Here is a 14635-nt window from a genome sequence, read left to right as displayed (position 1 = left end):
TGGATTAACCCCTACTAAGAGTTGGCCCTTTATCATCTACCGCTGTCTCTGGTGTCTCTTGTGCTGCAAAGGCGACCAGGCCAGGAGCCCTCAGTACCCTCGGGGCACAGAGAGCGTCTCCCCCCCGGCCCAGGTGCCCTCAGTACCCTCGGGGCACAGAGAGTGTCTGCCCCCAGCCCAGGTGCCCTCAGTACCCTCAGGGCACAGAGAGCGTCTCCCCCCAGCCCAGGTGCCCTCAGTACCCTCAGGGCACAGAGAGTGTCTGCCCCCAGCCCAGGTGCCCTCAGTACCCTCGGGGCACAGAGAGTGTCTGCCCCCAGCCCAGGTGCCCTCAGTACCCTCGGGGCACAGAGAGTGTCTCCCCGCTGTCGGCTGTGTCGGGGCTGCCCCCCCCCAGTGTCTGCTGACTCGGGACCGGCCGAGGGTTCCTGAGGGGCTCGCACAAACCCGCTCGGCCGCTGATTGTGGTGGTGTTTGAGGGTCCCCAGCACAAGGGAAGAGACGAGAATCTTGACTCCACCTTTCAGAAGGCTGAAATATTATTTTATGATCTCTATTATATTAAAAGAAAATGAGATATTAGAACTATACTAAAAGAGCAAGGAGACATCAGAAAGCTGGAAAGGAATGAATAATAAAAACCTGGGACTGCTCACAGCCCTGACACTGCTGGACCATGATTGGTCATCAAGTAGAAACAATGCACAGGACACTAATCCAAGATGCCCCTGTTGCTAAACCATCTCCAGCCCACACTCCATAGCCAGCAGATTGTTATTGGTTCCATTTCTGTTCTGAGGCTTCTCAGGAGAAAAAACCCAGCAAAAGGATTTTCATCAAACACGTCAGTGCCAGGTGATGGCACAGGCAGCATCGGCTGGCCGAGGTCACTGTGTCAGCCTGCCAGCCCAGGTGTCACAGCAAGGAGAGAGTTCACCCGGTGCTCAGCCTGTGCTCACACAGCCCTGCCAAGGGACTGGCTGCCAAAACAGAGCCGTGCCATGCATGCCAGTGTCTGCATGGGAGAGAGAGGACATGAAAAGCCACTGAGGAAGCTGCCACCTCCTCCCTGAGCTCTGCCCTGCAGGCCGGGTCATGGGCAGCCACTTTGGGAAGGCTGCATTTGCTGCCCATCAGCTGCTCTGTGTCTGACAGGAATTGAAATAGCCCAGGTTTGGGTTGGTGCTGAGCAGAGGGCAGTGAGGAGAAAGGGAGAAGGCTGTGCTGCAGGGCAGGTGGATCAGGCAGAGCCAATTTGGGGAGCAGCCTTGTCTAACAGCATTTCATTTTCCAGTTCTACTACGTTACATTTCATTTTGCACTTCTGCTAGAACTGCATGTCAACAGGTTTCAAATATCCTCCTCAGTCCCAGTAGCCTGCTTTAAAGTGCTGTGTCTTTATCAGACCATTGATGGTCCTTCTGAAATGTGAGTCTCACTGGCTGCATCCAAACCTTGTGCTTGAAGAGCATTCCTAAAAATTAAAGCAGATTGGGCCTTTGGGGAAGAAGGGGCTGCAAAGCATTTCCTAAAGCATTTTCTACTCCAATTTCATTGTGAGGAAATACACCTGAAGGATGATGCAGGGATTAGGATGGAGACAAAAATGAGTTTGGTGGGTCAATTTTACTTTGAGAGCTTGAGAAGCACAGGAAGCCCAAGTGATGATCCCAGAGGGTTGAAACAGAGGTTTCACCCTCCCAGACACACAAGGGCCTTAACCTTAAAACCACTGCTCTCAGCACAGAGCTGTCTCAACACTGCATTAATGTTTTTTCCTCTTTCTGCATGTGTAGAATTGAAATCCCTCTTGGGGAGGAAGTTTATTCCAAGTAAATTCCTAAACAATCAGCTGAAAAAAAACCTGAAATGGTCTTACACTTGATTTGCTACTCCCTGCCAAATGCATGCGCATGCCAGGTCTTGAGCCTGGTACTGCAGCTGAGCCTTGAAGGAGGAATTATCTACGCAAGGCTTCTCCTTCAGTTTTGGGATCCAGTGCTGACTGCAGCCAGGTCTGGTGAGAGAAGTGATCATAAATACACCACGTTTCTGTGTGGCTCATGAGAAATGAAGAGCAGGTTTGGCCCAAGGCAGGTGTTGTGGTCAGATCCTGTGTGCTCTGCACGGAGTTTTTGGTCTCTGGGAACCTCTCGTGTGGGGCAGGAGTTCATGTTGCAGCATCTCCATTCACTCCCAGATCCTCCAGTAATGATATCTGAGGGTTATCTGGCTGCACTGGCCAAAGATGCTCTGCTAAGACACCTTCTCCTTCAATTCTTTCAGGTCCCATCAGCTTTCATAGCCTTGTATATTTTTAAATCCTTTGACATTTGAAACACTGTTCCCCTGCAAGGCCTTCTCCTAAATCCCAGCTTCTCAGAAGGCCCAAGGGGACAGGGTTGGCCAAGGGTGGAGCTGTTCTGGGTTTGTTGGTGGTGCCTTGTAGTGAACAGTGTGTTCAGAGCTGCTCTGCTGGTTCTGCCTATCACTTTGACAGGGAAGGAGTGTGCTGGGATCTGATAAATCACTAAATTGTCACTTCTAAATACTGCTTGCAATGAAAACATTGTGTATAAACCCTCCTAAATGGTGTTAAATTTGTCTGCTATATTTCTTCCCTCCCACCCCACCACCGCTGCTCTAAGTATGATCCCTTAGTAGCTCAGTCTTTCTTTGTGTTTTGTTTGACATTTATGCCCACTTTCCCCAAAGCTCTGGAGGTTCTTTTTAAAATATGGTATCAATTTTTTTCTTGGTTTAAAAAAAACCCTGAAATACACACACACACACACACACACACACACAGACTAAAGAAGCAGGTCTCCATGGCTCAGCCCTGAGTGGTAAAGGAAGAGCAACAGGAAGGGTGCTTTGTGGTGCTGGAGAAAGTCTCTGCGAGGCTTAAAGGAGCATCCCACTTCCACAGATGACTTTTTTTTTTTTATGGGTTATGGTGCTGGGAAAATCTGGAAAGAGGGCAAGTCCCTAATTCCAGTTTGGATGTCTTGTTTTAAGAAATGTGTTATTTCAGCTCTTGGAGAGCATAGTTTTGGATTCATCCTCACATCCTCCAGTCTTGGTGGCTCTGTTGTTTTTTTATTTCCCTTTCTCTGCCCTTTTCCCTGCCCTCACTCCCCTGATGGCTGCACTGATTCAGGCACTCATCACTGCTCTGCAGCTTCTTTACAGAGCTAAAACTGACTGGGTCTTTCACCCTCCTCTCATAGCAGTGGTGCAGAGTGAGGCACATGGCAGGGCAGGGGTTTTATCTGTTGTTTTATCTTCTGGTTTGATGTTTAACACATGAGGCAGAAGAACCCCAAGCCCCTGCTCACCATGTCAGGCTAGGCTGCAGGGGAGCACATTGACAGCAACACAGTGGCTGCACCACAACCACAATCAATCTGATAGAAAAAGGGTTTAAGGCTTCTAACGGTGCCATGGTGACTGAGCTGAGCCCAACCTGGGTCTAGCTTAATCCCTGATCTGTGTAAAGCCCTCTTCTGTGCTTTCCTGAGGCTGGGACAGCTGGAGAGGTTGCTCTCCATGAGCACAGGATGGCAGCTGTGGGCTGAAACTGGCTGAGCTGCCTCCCCAGTACGTGATGGGTTTGTGAGGGATTTAAAAGAAAAAACATTACAATGTCTTTGTCAGTCTTCCATGCTCACTTAAGTTGGCTGTTGGTGATTTGTAGTATTTTTTAAAATAAAAACTAAATGCCTTCCCTTTATAAGTAAATATGCTTTGAAGAGGGCTTTAAAGGAAAGATGATTAGTTACTATCCAACTGTTGCTAAATTCATTGGTTGATGGTCCATATACTCCATTTTTTAATGTCACTGATAGCTGATACAGACTATTCCCAAGCTGTTTGATAATTATTTATCAGCCATCTGCATCAGCATCATCTGCATGACCAGTGATGGCCAAAAAGCAGGAAGGAGAGAAAGGGGTTAAGCTGTAGGCAGGAAAGGAAAGGTAGAAACCAAGCAGCAAACAATTGGCACCTGGGCTCCATTGAAGACTAAAAATGGGGAAAAAAGGCTTAATTGAAAAATCTGCCTATTGTGTGTGCAGTCTCCAAGGGGAAACAAACAAACCCATTCAAAGGAAGGGAAAAAAAAGGCAAAGAATTAAAAAATCCTTGTGCTGTTGTGCAGAACTGGGGGGTTTAACTCTTCCCAGTCTCTTCCCAGTCTCAGGCAGAAATATTTCTATAACCAAACCATCTCCCTTTTTAAAGCATTTAGTTGGATTGAGTAATTTCTTAAGTCCTCCATCATCAGGACCAGTTTGGGTTTGGCAGCTCAAACACCAAAGCTCTTGGCAAGACTAGGACGAGTTCAGTGGTTCTCCCTGTCCTGAAAGAGAGGAGAAAAGGGAAGTTAAGCTCACTGCAGAATCAAAGCCTCCTGCATTTCATCTTTTGGCTTGGATTGCTCACCATGGAGTTTTAGCCATGAAAAAAGGGGAGGTGGCACCAAATCGAATTAAAAAGTGCCCTTTCCCAGTGTTTTTATTCCAGACATTCAAAGGAAGCTCATTTTTCTTCTAGCATTCTTTCCCTAATTTTAGCAGAACCATTCTCATCCCAGACCCCACTCATCAGTTGTTCAACCCTTTGGCACTGGATCTGGACAAAGGAAGGGACACATCTGGGTCACAGGAAAGCACCGAGAGAAACTCTCCAAAACTGGACAGAGAAAAATGAAATGCAGGAAGACAGAGCCTGCAGACAGAGAAAAATGAAATGCAGGAAGACTTACCTGCAGCTGGATGCTCTTTGCACTGGGCTTCCTTTAAAGGAATGGATTTGCTGCTACACACATCTCAGGCTCAGATGTGACCAGGAGAAGGTGGGCTGGAGATGAGGAGTCAGACAGGGAATAGCCAGGGAGATGCAGGGCCCAAGAACATCAAGGATGGAGAAGAGAAGGAACAGGGATTGTTCTCCTCCTTTAGATCCATCAGTGCTGGGGGCTTGGGAAGCACATGAGGGTACCAGAGGGATGCTGGGCAGGAGCAGGATAACTCCAGGATAAGGGCAAGCTGCTCCCACTCCAGGGCTGGGCCAGGGAAGGAGGGGAATTATTTCCCTCCCCTTTCCAGTGGGATGCAGGTGCCACCCCATGCAGAGGCAGGAAAACTGCCTTGCAATCAAGTACAAAACCTGCCAGGCAAGGCCAGGATGCCAGCAGCCATTTCTCCTGGATTTCCTGCTTACAGGCATTTTAAGCTTGCTTTGTCTCAAAAGCACCTTTTTTGCCAAGGGCATTCCCATTTCTTTTGGATCCTGAACAGAGGTTTGGAAAGCTGACTTTGATGAGGGAACTGTTTCCTATTTTGATCCATGTTAACTTGGAGTTTCCGTTGGCACCAAAATCAGGGGGTGAACCCAACCCTTGAAGGGCCATAAGATCCTAACTATCCAATCCCCAATCCCCTCAGCATTGGCTTGTAGAAACCTTCTCAGGGTTAATTTAGCAAACTTAAGGGTTTGGCAAGTTCAGGATCAAAACAACCAAAAAATTCCTGAAAAAGAAACTGAACTGAAGCTGGCTAAAAGCTGATGGCTCATTACAACAATTGAGTGAAAAGCAGGCAGGATTGATCCTATGAAAAACGCCAATTGCTTGTTTTTAAAATTTTTAAAAGTTTAACAGTAATTAAATGGTTATAAAAATAGTAATACAATTAGAGTAATAATAATTTGGACAAATTAAATTAAGACAATACGAGACAATAGAGACAAAGAGTTACGGACGTCCGGGTACCTTTTTCTGGCAGCATAAGCCCGGAAAAGGACCCCCGTTAACAAAGGACTAACCCTTAAAAACAATAACCTGTTGCATATTCATACATCTCATACATGATGCATAAATTCCATTCAAATACAGGATTTTGTCTGGTCATCATCAACTTCTTCCTCTGAATTCTAACAGCGCCTTCGAGGAAGGAAGAAGTTCGTTTCTTCTAATAAGAGAGCAATAAATTCTTTTTCTCTGAAAGATTTAGGTGTCCTGTGGCTGCTATCTCACTGCAAGTCCTTTCTTTAAAAAAAGTCTCCTAAATATCATAGTTTCTATTTTAACATTTTGTTATAAGCTAAAACTATATTTAACACACTACTTAAGAGAATTAATACAGCATTACTTTCTAACACAACACATATAATATTCATTTTAATATTTCCGAAAAGCCAATCACAAAATACGCACTTTTCACAGTTTCAATACTCACCAAACCATCTGGCCAGAGTTCTGTGCCCACCGAGGACACAGCAACCAGCAGGGATCTTCCTCCCATTCTCCAGCACAGGCTTCTTCCCTCCACACGCAGGGAGCTGCAGCCACTCAGGGAACACCGACTTAGTCACAACAGGAGAGGCACAAGGATGATTTGGAACTCGTTGTGACCTCAATGCCGCCCAGACCCAGGAGAAAGCACTTTTCCGATCAGACGGAGCGGGGTATTTCCTGTACCGCCCTCTCTTCTCCCTACCCACGGCGCATGAGCACACTGCCGCCATCATTGGAAGGGCAAGTGAGTGCCGTCCTGAGCCGCCATCTTGAGTGTGGCGTAAAAAGTTACTTTTTTTCTCTCCCCTTTCCAGTTTTCACCCCATGCAGAGGCAGGAAAACTGCCTTGCAATCAAGTACAAAACCTGCCTGGCAAGCCCAGGATGCCAGCAGCCATTTCTCCTGGATTTCCTCTCCGCAATCTTTGGTACTGGCAGAAGCCACTCCCGGCCGAGCCGCCATCTTTGTTGTGGTACCCTTAAGCATCCCCCGCTCCTCACACAGGCGTTTCTCTTACCGGCTGCCTCAACCCGGTCCCGACGCGGATCCCGCGCTCTCAGCGCCATTTTCTGCTGCTTTTCCCGGCGGGAGAGAACGGTTGGCGGGGTCAGCGGCACCGGAGCCCCGCGAACGGCGGCAGGGAGCGGCGGCGACGCCTCTGCCGGAGTCCTGCCGCGGCCGCCATCTGGAGTGGGGCTGGAGGCCGACCCGGCTCATGCAGGGTCCTGGTACGCGGGTGCTTCGCCATCTTGAAATGGCAGCTCTGTCCCCTCCGCGCCTCCGCCGCCCGCCGAAACCGGCCCCGCCGCTGTCGTTCTTCCCAGCCACGGCCCCGCACGGCGGCCGCTCAAGCCCGGTCACGCCCCTTTGCACTCCTAACTGTGCTTCACCGCTCCTCTCTGTGCACAGCACCGCTCTGTGCCCACAAGGTGGCAGCACCGTCCCCCGCCCGGGCCGGGCTGGACGCGCCTTGGGGCAGGCAGGGAACGGAGACCGAAGCTGCCGGAGAGCCTTTTGTATTTATTCCCTTCAGCCCCAGCAGCTGTTCCTACGGTTTAAGGGCACTTGATTGGTTCATTCCTAGGTAAAAACGTTAGAACATTGGTTTCAAAACGACTACGCATCTCTAGTCAGAGTTTCCTACATTCCTGTATACAATAGAATGGATAGATTCTTTCCAAATCATTCTTTCCAAATGGTTTTGGAGATAAATTCCAATTCTTTGCCAATACCTATAAAAACGAAAAACTTGACAGGTTTTGGTGTTCTACACCCACTCCTCCGTGTGAATTTTCTGGCAGCTTTTGGTCCCTCTGGGGGAGGGTAACCCAGCATGACCCCCCCTCATTCCCCACTCACCTGCTCCTCCATCACAGCCTGGTGTGACGGTGTTCACAGGAGTCAGGATGAGGGAAGAGACAAGGATTTGACTCCATGTTTCAGAAGGCTTGATTTATTATTTTATGATAAATATTACATTAAAACTATACTAAAAGAATAGAAGAAAGGATTTCATCAGAAGGCTAGCTAAGAATAGAAAAAAAAAAAAGAATGATAACAAAGGCTTGTGTCTCGGACAGAGAGTCCAAGCCAGCTGGACTGTGATTGGCCATTAATTAGAAACACCGCGTGAGACCAATCACAGATGCACCTGTTGCATTCCACAGCAGCACATAATCATTGTTTACATTTTGTTCCTGAGGCCTCTCAGCTTCTCAGGAGAAAAAAATCCTAAGGAAAGGATTTTTCAGAAAATATCATGGCTACAGCCTGGCTCTCCCTCCTAGGGCCAAATCCCATCAAGTCAGCTACTTATCCTCTCCTAAGTGTGCTGGGATCCTCAAGTCTCTAGCTTCATCCTGAGTCCAAGACTATGGGTGTTGTTGTGAGTGGCACCTGGGTTAGAGAGAGGCAAAGCTACATGACATTTCTGTGAGTGTAGTGGATGAGCCTCTGTGCTGTAAGACAAGTGAATGCCTCTGCTATGCTTGTGAAAAGATGCAGAACTCAAATCAACACTATTTCCCACCCTGCTGCCTTCAAAACCCCTCACAATATCTCTTAACTGCGTACCCTGTTCACCCCCTCCTTCTCCTAGTCACAATCCTCACCTCATCTGAAACCTCAGTCTCAAACATCATCTTCGACACAGGGTAGATCTCTTTTGTAACACAATGAATCTGCTGAAAAACTGAGGTGTTGTACTTGACACAACCTGGATTTTCAGGAAGTTGCACTCCTCCTAAAAAAAAAAAAAAAAAAACAAAAAAAACAAACAAACCCAAAAACAACAACAAAAAAAAAAAAAAACCAAACAAGAACAAAACCAGAAATTATAAAAGCACCTTAACACCCCTGAACACACAACCCTAAATCATGAACTTAAATACTCCCTGTGCTCAATGCTTTACAGTGTTTTCCAAACCTCTGTTGCTTTAGATACTCAAAAGTATCTGCTAAAAACAAGCTGAGATAAGCTGAAAGAGCTTCTACACTGAAATGAGAGAAGAGCTCTTATCCCAGCTGATCCCAGAGAGGGAATGAAGCCCCTTAGCAAAGGCTGGGGCTAATATACCTCTGACTGTGCCCATGTCTCATTCCCAGGAAAAGGGAGGGGGCAAATCCCACCAAGTATAAGAGCCCTCAGAGGCTTCTCTGACTTAAATTCAAAGGAGTAAAGAGCATGATATTGATGAAAACTCTTCAGCAAAATTACAGCATTTTTTTTTTTGCAGCCACAGCTTTGAGCAAAAGGGCAGAAAACTAGTAAGAAATAAAATTTTACGTTTTGGTAGTATAGCTAGATAAATTGAATAATTTATTGTTGACTTAAATAATTATTCCTTAGTGATTACTAAGTAGTGCTCCACATGTGACTAAGTAGGGTGGAGAAGAATAGTAATGATATGAATGGTGTAAGTCTCGTTAGGGCCTCTAATTAGGGCTATCTACATTATAAATGAAAATAAGCATTCTTTTGGTTTTGAGAATCCTGCCCATATAAGGGATCTGAAAAATTGTACTTTGCAGTTTGATATTTTGAAATGGGGTAATTGTGATATTTTGGAAATTGATATTCTGGTATTTTGAAATGGAATTATTTTTGTATTTTAGAACTTGGTATTCTGGTATTTTGATGTGGGGTTATTTTGCTATATCTGAACTTCTTATTCTGGTATTCTGAAACTAGATTACTTTGGTATTTTGGAACTTGGGTGAGGTTAAAGTTCTGGTATTTTAAATCTGAGACTTGGTTTGGTACCTTGAAATTGGGTTTCCTATTTTTTTGAAACTAGGTTGTCCTGGTATTTTGAAATGCAGTTTTTTATAGGCTGGTTTGTTTGGTATTTTTGTAGGCCGAGTTTTTAGGTTTTTTTTTTGTCTGGGAGTTTGGTGTTTTTGTAAGCTAGGCTTTTAACATTGTTGTAACCTGTGGGTTTGTTATTTGATAACCTGTGATTGGCAGGGGTTTGGGCACTCAAGTTCAGTGTCCTGGTTTCATTTAACTTCTTCCACTACAATTAACCTGGCACGGGAACTATTAAATTGCAGGATATACTATGTGATGCTTCCTGAAATAGATACAAATTCCAGCTACAGCAAAGCCCACCACCCCATTTAGAAACCCTTCAGCAAAAACGTTGCTGGAAAAGCAAAGCTGATGTCTGGTGACCTGGAGCTCCAGAGGATTGAGGGAAACATGGGGAACGAGCAGACAGTGAACAGCTTCCACTGGTTTTTGTTCCAATTGCTACTGCAAGTGTAGCTTCTCCGCAATTTCATGTCCAGCGTGTCTCTTCCAAGCTCAACAGATGAACAATCAAGTACTCCAGGACTGGAAAGAGGGTGTCTTCTGCTACTTGGCTACAGCTCCAAGAGGAATCTGTAACATGCTGACATTTAGACTCAAGGACTAAAAGCTGTGTCTTCATGACTGAAGAGAAAGAAATGCAATGGGAATCAATCAAAGGAACTTCACATCTCCCACAGCCCCAGCAACCTCTGCTTGGCTCGACTGGCAGAGGTGGGATGGGGAGCTGCTCTGAACCACAGAGGCAGCTTCACTCAGCAGAGAGAGCTGTATGCCAGAGATTTTTTTGCTTGTATGTTTTTAAAGGCTATTTAGTGGTTTAATGGGATGTTTCATTGAGTCATGACCCATAAAATCACGTTATCGCACACTTGTGAGTGCTTGGGACTATTCAAAAATGCAAATAGCAGAGGGAAACTCAAGGTGACCCCCTCTTTCTGTTAGGATGCAACTGTGCACTTTTCCTGCTGTGGCACAGAGGGCTTTGTGTTACACCTAGCACCAGGGCCACTGGAGCAGCCTTGGGTCCCGCAGTGACACTGTCTGCTCCGTGTCTCCCCGAGAAGCTGGCCTCGGCACGGCAGCAAAAGACATTTGTGCGGGAGCTTTGCAGAAGCAGGGCAGAGAAGACTGTGTCCCAGTGGTCTCCGCCCATGACAACAGCAGACTCGAGGACCCTGGCTTCTTTGATATCTCATCCAAGTTTTCACTCACTATTTTCAAGGACTCTCAAATGCCCAAATCATACCACAGAAAACTGATAAACGGTGAGGAATAAATACAAACTGGAGCATCCTAAGGCAGCACTTGACCCCGGCTTCTGCCATTCCAAACTCCTGTCAGAGGCATCAAAAGGAATTTGAGCTGACTGCACAGCATCTTCCCTGCTCCAGCCCATCGTGTGCAGCACGGCCAGGTATGGCAGAGTCACAAACAAATGCAATCTTGATTCCTCCCAAAACATAAGGCCAACCTGACACAGGATTTCTGTGAGACCAGGAGTTTGTGTGCACAGATTTGTCTGGGTGGGGCAGTGGTTTTAACTGCATCTCATTTGGCTGCACTGCCCTCATCCAGAGGCAAGGCTGCTATGAGCCTCAGACAACAGTACCTTGCTGCAGGTATCAGGCTTGATCTGGCACGGATTTAATCCCTGAAGGAAGAGGCCGGCTTCCCCATTGACAAGATGGCTCGCTTCCTCAGTGCTTGGAGGCTCCTCACTGGGGACAGTCCTGTGGAAGGAAGAAAGCCCACTGCTCTCTGTTTGGGACGGTATCACCTGGGGCCACAGGACGGGTGGTGCTTGAGCTGCGGTAGCTGCACAGGGTGAGTGGGGCTGGGTCACACAGTGGGTTTAGCTGCGTCCTGCAGCTGCTTTCTTCGTCTTGTATTGCATTGCAGGTAATGATTATGGTTATTTTATGGGTTGTAGGTCTGGATTAAGAGGCTCTGACCTACCTTGGGAAGTCTTAATGTCCATAGCTCTGTGGGGTTATATAAAGCAATTGAGTTGCAAAATGTAAATGTAAAAATACTTGGGGAGGAGATTTTTCTTTTAAAACCAAGTAACTGTCATTTTCATACAGTTGCTGTGGCTATGGTAACCTTTGCTGGGAGCAAAAGTGGGTGATTCCAGTGAGGAAGAGGCCTTAGGAGTTGCTGCAGAGGGAAGTAGTGCTTATTCTGATCCCTGACACACCCTTCTTGACTTCGCTCTGTGCTGTGCCTTGGCTTCAGAGTCCATGCAATCTAGGTTCAATAGTATTTAGCTTGTGCTGTCTCTTGGACACTGAAAGGAGTTTGCAGGCTGTTTTGCTTGCTGTCCCTTTAGCTGTAAGTGGCCTATTTTGGGATGGGGCTGTTAAACCCAGTATTTCCAAGAACTTTTTCAGTGTATCTTTAGTGTATCTGTCTTGACTTCCACGTTTCCACAAGAGACACCTGCTGAAGTTTGTTGTGTGAGCGAAGGATCCTTCTTACAGAGGCTTTTCTGCATTGCACATTTAGTTAGTGTCTCCACTCTGGAGGGAACCTTCATTTAGAGCCAGTTATTGCCTTTCTTAGAAAAACTGTGACATGGTCAAAGACTGAGCTTACCCTTAGAAGCACAGCATGACTGACAAGGCTATCTGTGGAGCACGTGCCATCTCCAGAGAGGATTCAGTGACAGTTACTTGGGTTGTAGGAAGACAGCTGGTGACAGCTGGCAACTTTTTCCTTTTATCATCAAGGCTGTCAGTGCTGCTGTTCTTGCTTTAGTTCTGTTTCTATGCATGTCAGTTCCACAGCTGTGCTGATGAAGTGCTGAGGAGGAATTCACTCACTTGTTATTTCATTCTCTTCCCATTAATGGGTCTACCTGGCGTAGACAAGAGGAGAGTTTGTTTGGGGTTTCTTCGTCTTTTCTTCTTCCCTCCCCCAGCCCCTCCCCAACACTTTTGTGATTTGATGGATTAGAGGTAATTCTTCAACTCAGTCTTCACTCCTGATGCTACAGCGTCGTGCTTACTAGGGAAAGCTGCAAGTAATAAATGCACGTTGCATTCAGCTGTCAGGAATAGTTTCCAATCTGTCCATCTGTGGCACAAAATTAGAAAGCGGTCCTTCCAGCATGCAACTCTGCCCCGCATTTCCCCCAACCAAATTATTCAGTACATAAGTTGTCCATTTTGGCATCTTCTCTTCTTCCCAGCCAACAAAATACATGTGAAAAAATAACTGCCTGCAGGCCATAAAAGTGTAGCTGCAAGTAATGATCAAAAGCTGATCTTCCTGATCTTTTCACAACTTTCTTGCCAAACTCTTTGGCTCCACTGGATATCAGTTCTCTATGGGAGAAGGAGCCTATTAAAAGCCACACAGACGCACTAGCTAACAAGGGCAGAATAGCCTTTCCTACCCTCAGCCACAGGTTTTGTTAACCCCTCTGAGCTGCAACTAGCATTACTGCATTTTATGTGCTCCTGCTGTAAGGCAGCCCCTTCTAGGTCATAAATCACTGTGTCATCACAGAACGACCTTGCTGGCCCTGTTATTGTTATTAGGTCTGGAAAGATGAGTTACTGACCTTTACCGAGCGCTATTTCTGTTGACTGCTAAAAACCTTCAGAGAAAAGTTGCGTGTTCCTTAGTTGTGTGAGCCAGGCTCTTTAACTACCTGTGAGCTTTCTGAATCTTGGCAAATCTTCAAAGATCTCTCAAAGGAGATCCTAGTTTACTCTGCATGTACTCTAAAGAAAGCTAAGCTTCAGGTCCTGACTACTGGTACTAAGTACTACTAGTTAATCCCATTGACAGAGCTTCTGGTTTGCACACAGCAGGAAAGCAAGCTCCCCTGTAGAAAGAGGCATACTGCTGTTGCCCGTGATTGTTGGTGTGAGCAGCCTAGTGCTGCTCTATGCTGTAAAGAAGTTCATTAGGAATGCAGTAGCAGGGTGGGAACCTAGTCATTGTATATTCCACAGGTTTCAGGATAATTCTTGTCAAATATCTGCTATTCTGCTGTGCATCTCAACACTTCTGGGTATTTCTTGCAAAGTTATTTTGCAAAAAAACGTGTACCAAACAGCACAGGATACTCGTAAAGGAGATGCCACAATTATGTAAATTATGGAAGAAAACACTACCTTTCTAAACCTGTCGTGAGGAATGGTGGCAGGGGAATTCTAGAAGGATTTGATGCTGATGTTCATGAAAAAGTTTTAAACCAGAAGCTTATGAAAGGTCCCCATATTTTCTCTGATTTTAGAGCGAAGTATGAGGAAGTTGGATAGGTTTACTTCTATTGGGGAAGTCCTAAATATTCCTTTGCTAACGGAGGTAGCTTAGGGTGCTGAGAGACGCAGTTGGCTAGGTGCACTGCCCTGGCATCCTCCTTAAATGGTTGTTGGGACACTCGCTGAAGCAGCAGAGAGGTAAAGCTGAGGCCTAGTGCTAGAAAGCCAGTTGGGAACTGTACAAAGCTGAGTTCTCATTCAGTGGTTTAACCGCTGGTGCAGTAGACAGATCACCTCAGAAAATGCCTCTGTTTTTGTCCTGCCTATAAAGAGAGGAAAAAAGTCTTAGCTTTCTTAAGGAACTTAATGATGCCTTCTGCTTGCAATAAGAAGCATATGCATCTGAGAAATCAGTTATGAGTTCGGCTCTATATTAAAAGAGTCGAAGCAAGGTCATTGTTGAACACACTACTGCTGCCGTCCACATCTCCGTGTTCATTGCTCTGATAATGAATAATAGTTGGGGTAAAATATTTTTGATGAAGCAAAAACCAAATGTTTTTCCTCTGCTCCTTTTTGTGAATGGTCTTCTAAGCCTAGATATATTGCCTACCTTTGTTGCCCATTTTTTGGCATGCAAGGGAGGAAAAAATCCAGTACTTGGTATGGGCAACCCTCAAAATCAAGACCAAAGCCTGCGTTCTGATTTTAGAGAGATAACAGTAAATATCAGGTAACTTCAGGAATTTAAAGAATAATTTCACATTAGTGCTAATATAGCTGAGACTGGAAGTTGCCCTGTTAACT

At 46.0% G+C, this 14635-nt stretch overlaps 1 long non-coding RNA gene across 1 annotated transcript; it reads right to left on the bottom strand.

Moving 5' to 3' along the window:
- Nucleotides 1-521: 521 nt before the first annotated feature.
- LOC136565111 (uncharacterized) lies at nucleotides 522-6810 on the bottom strand. The gene is made up of 2 exons (XR_010784806.1): nucleotides 6243-6810; nucleotides 522-4363 (listed from the first exon to the last, which is right to left on the bottom strand). It is a non-coding gene; the product is annotated as an uncharacterized lncRNA (long non-coding RNA).
- Nucleotides 6811-14635: the final 7825 nt, after the last annotated feature.

This window comes from Molothrus aeneus, chromosome 20, assembly GCF_037042795.1.
Source record: "Molothrus aeneus isolate 106 chromosome 20, BPBGC_Maene_1.0, whole genome shotgun sequence".
Taxonomy (NCBI): Eukaryota; Metazoa; Chordata; class Aves; order Passeriformes; family Icteridae; genus Molothrus; species Molothrus aeneus.
Note: the sequence above shows the minus strand (reverse complement) of the source record. Positions and strands in the feature narration are given on the sequence as shown.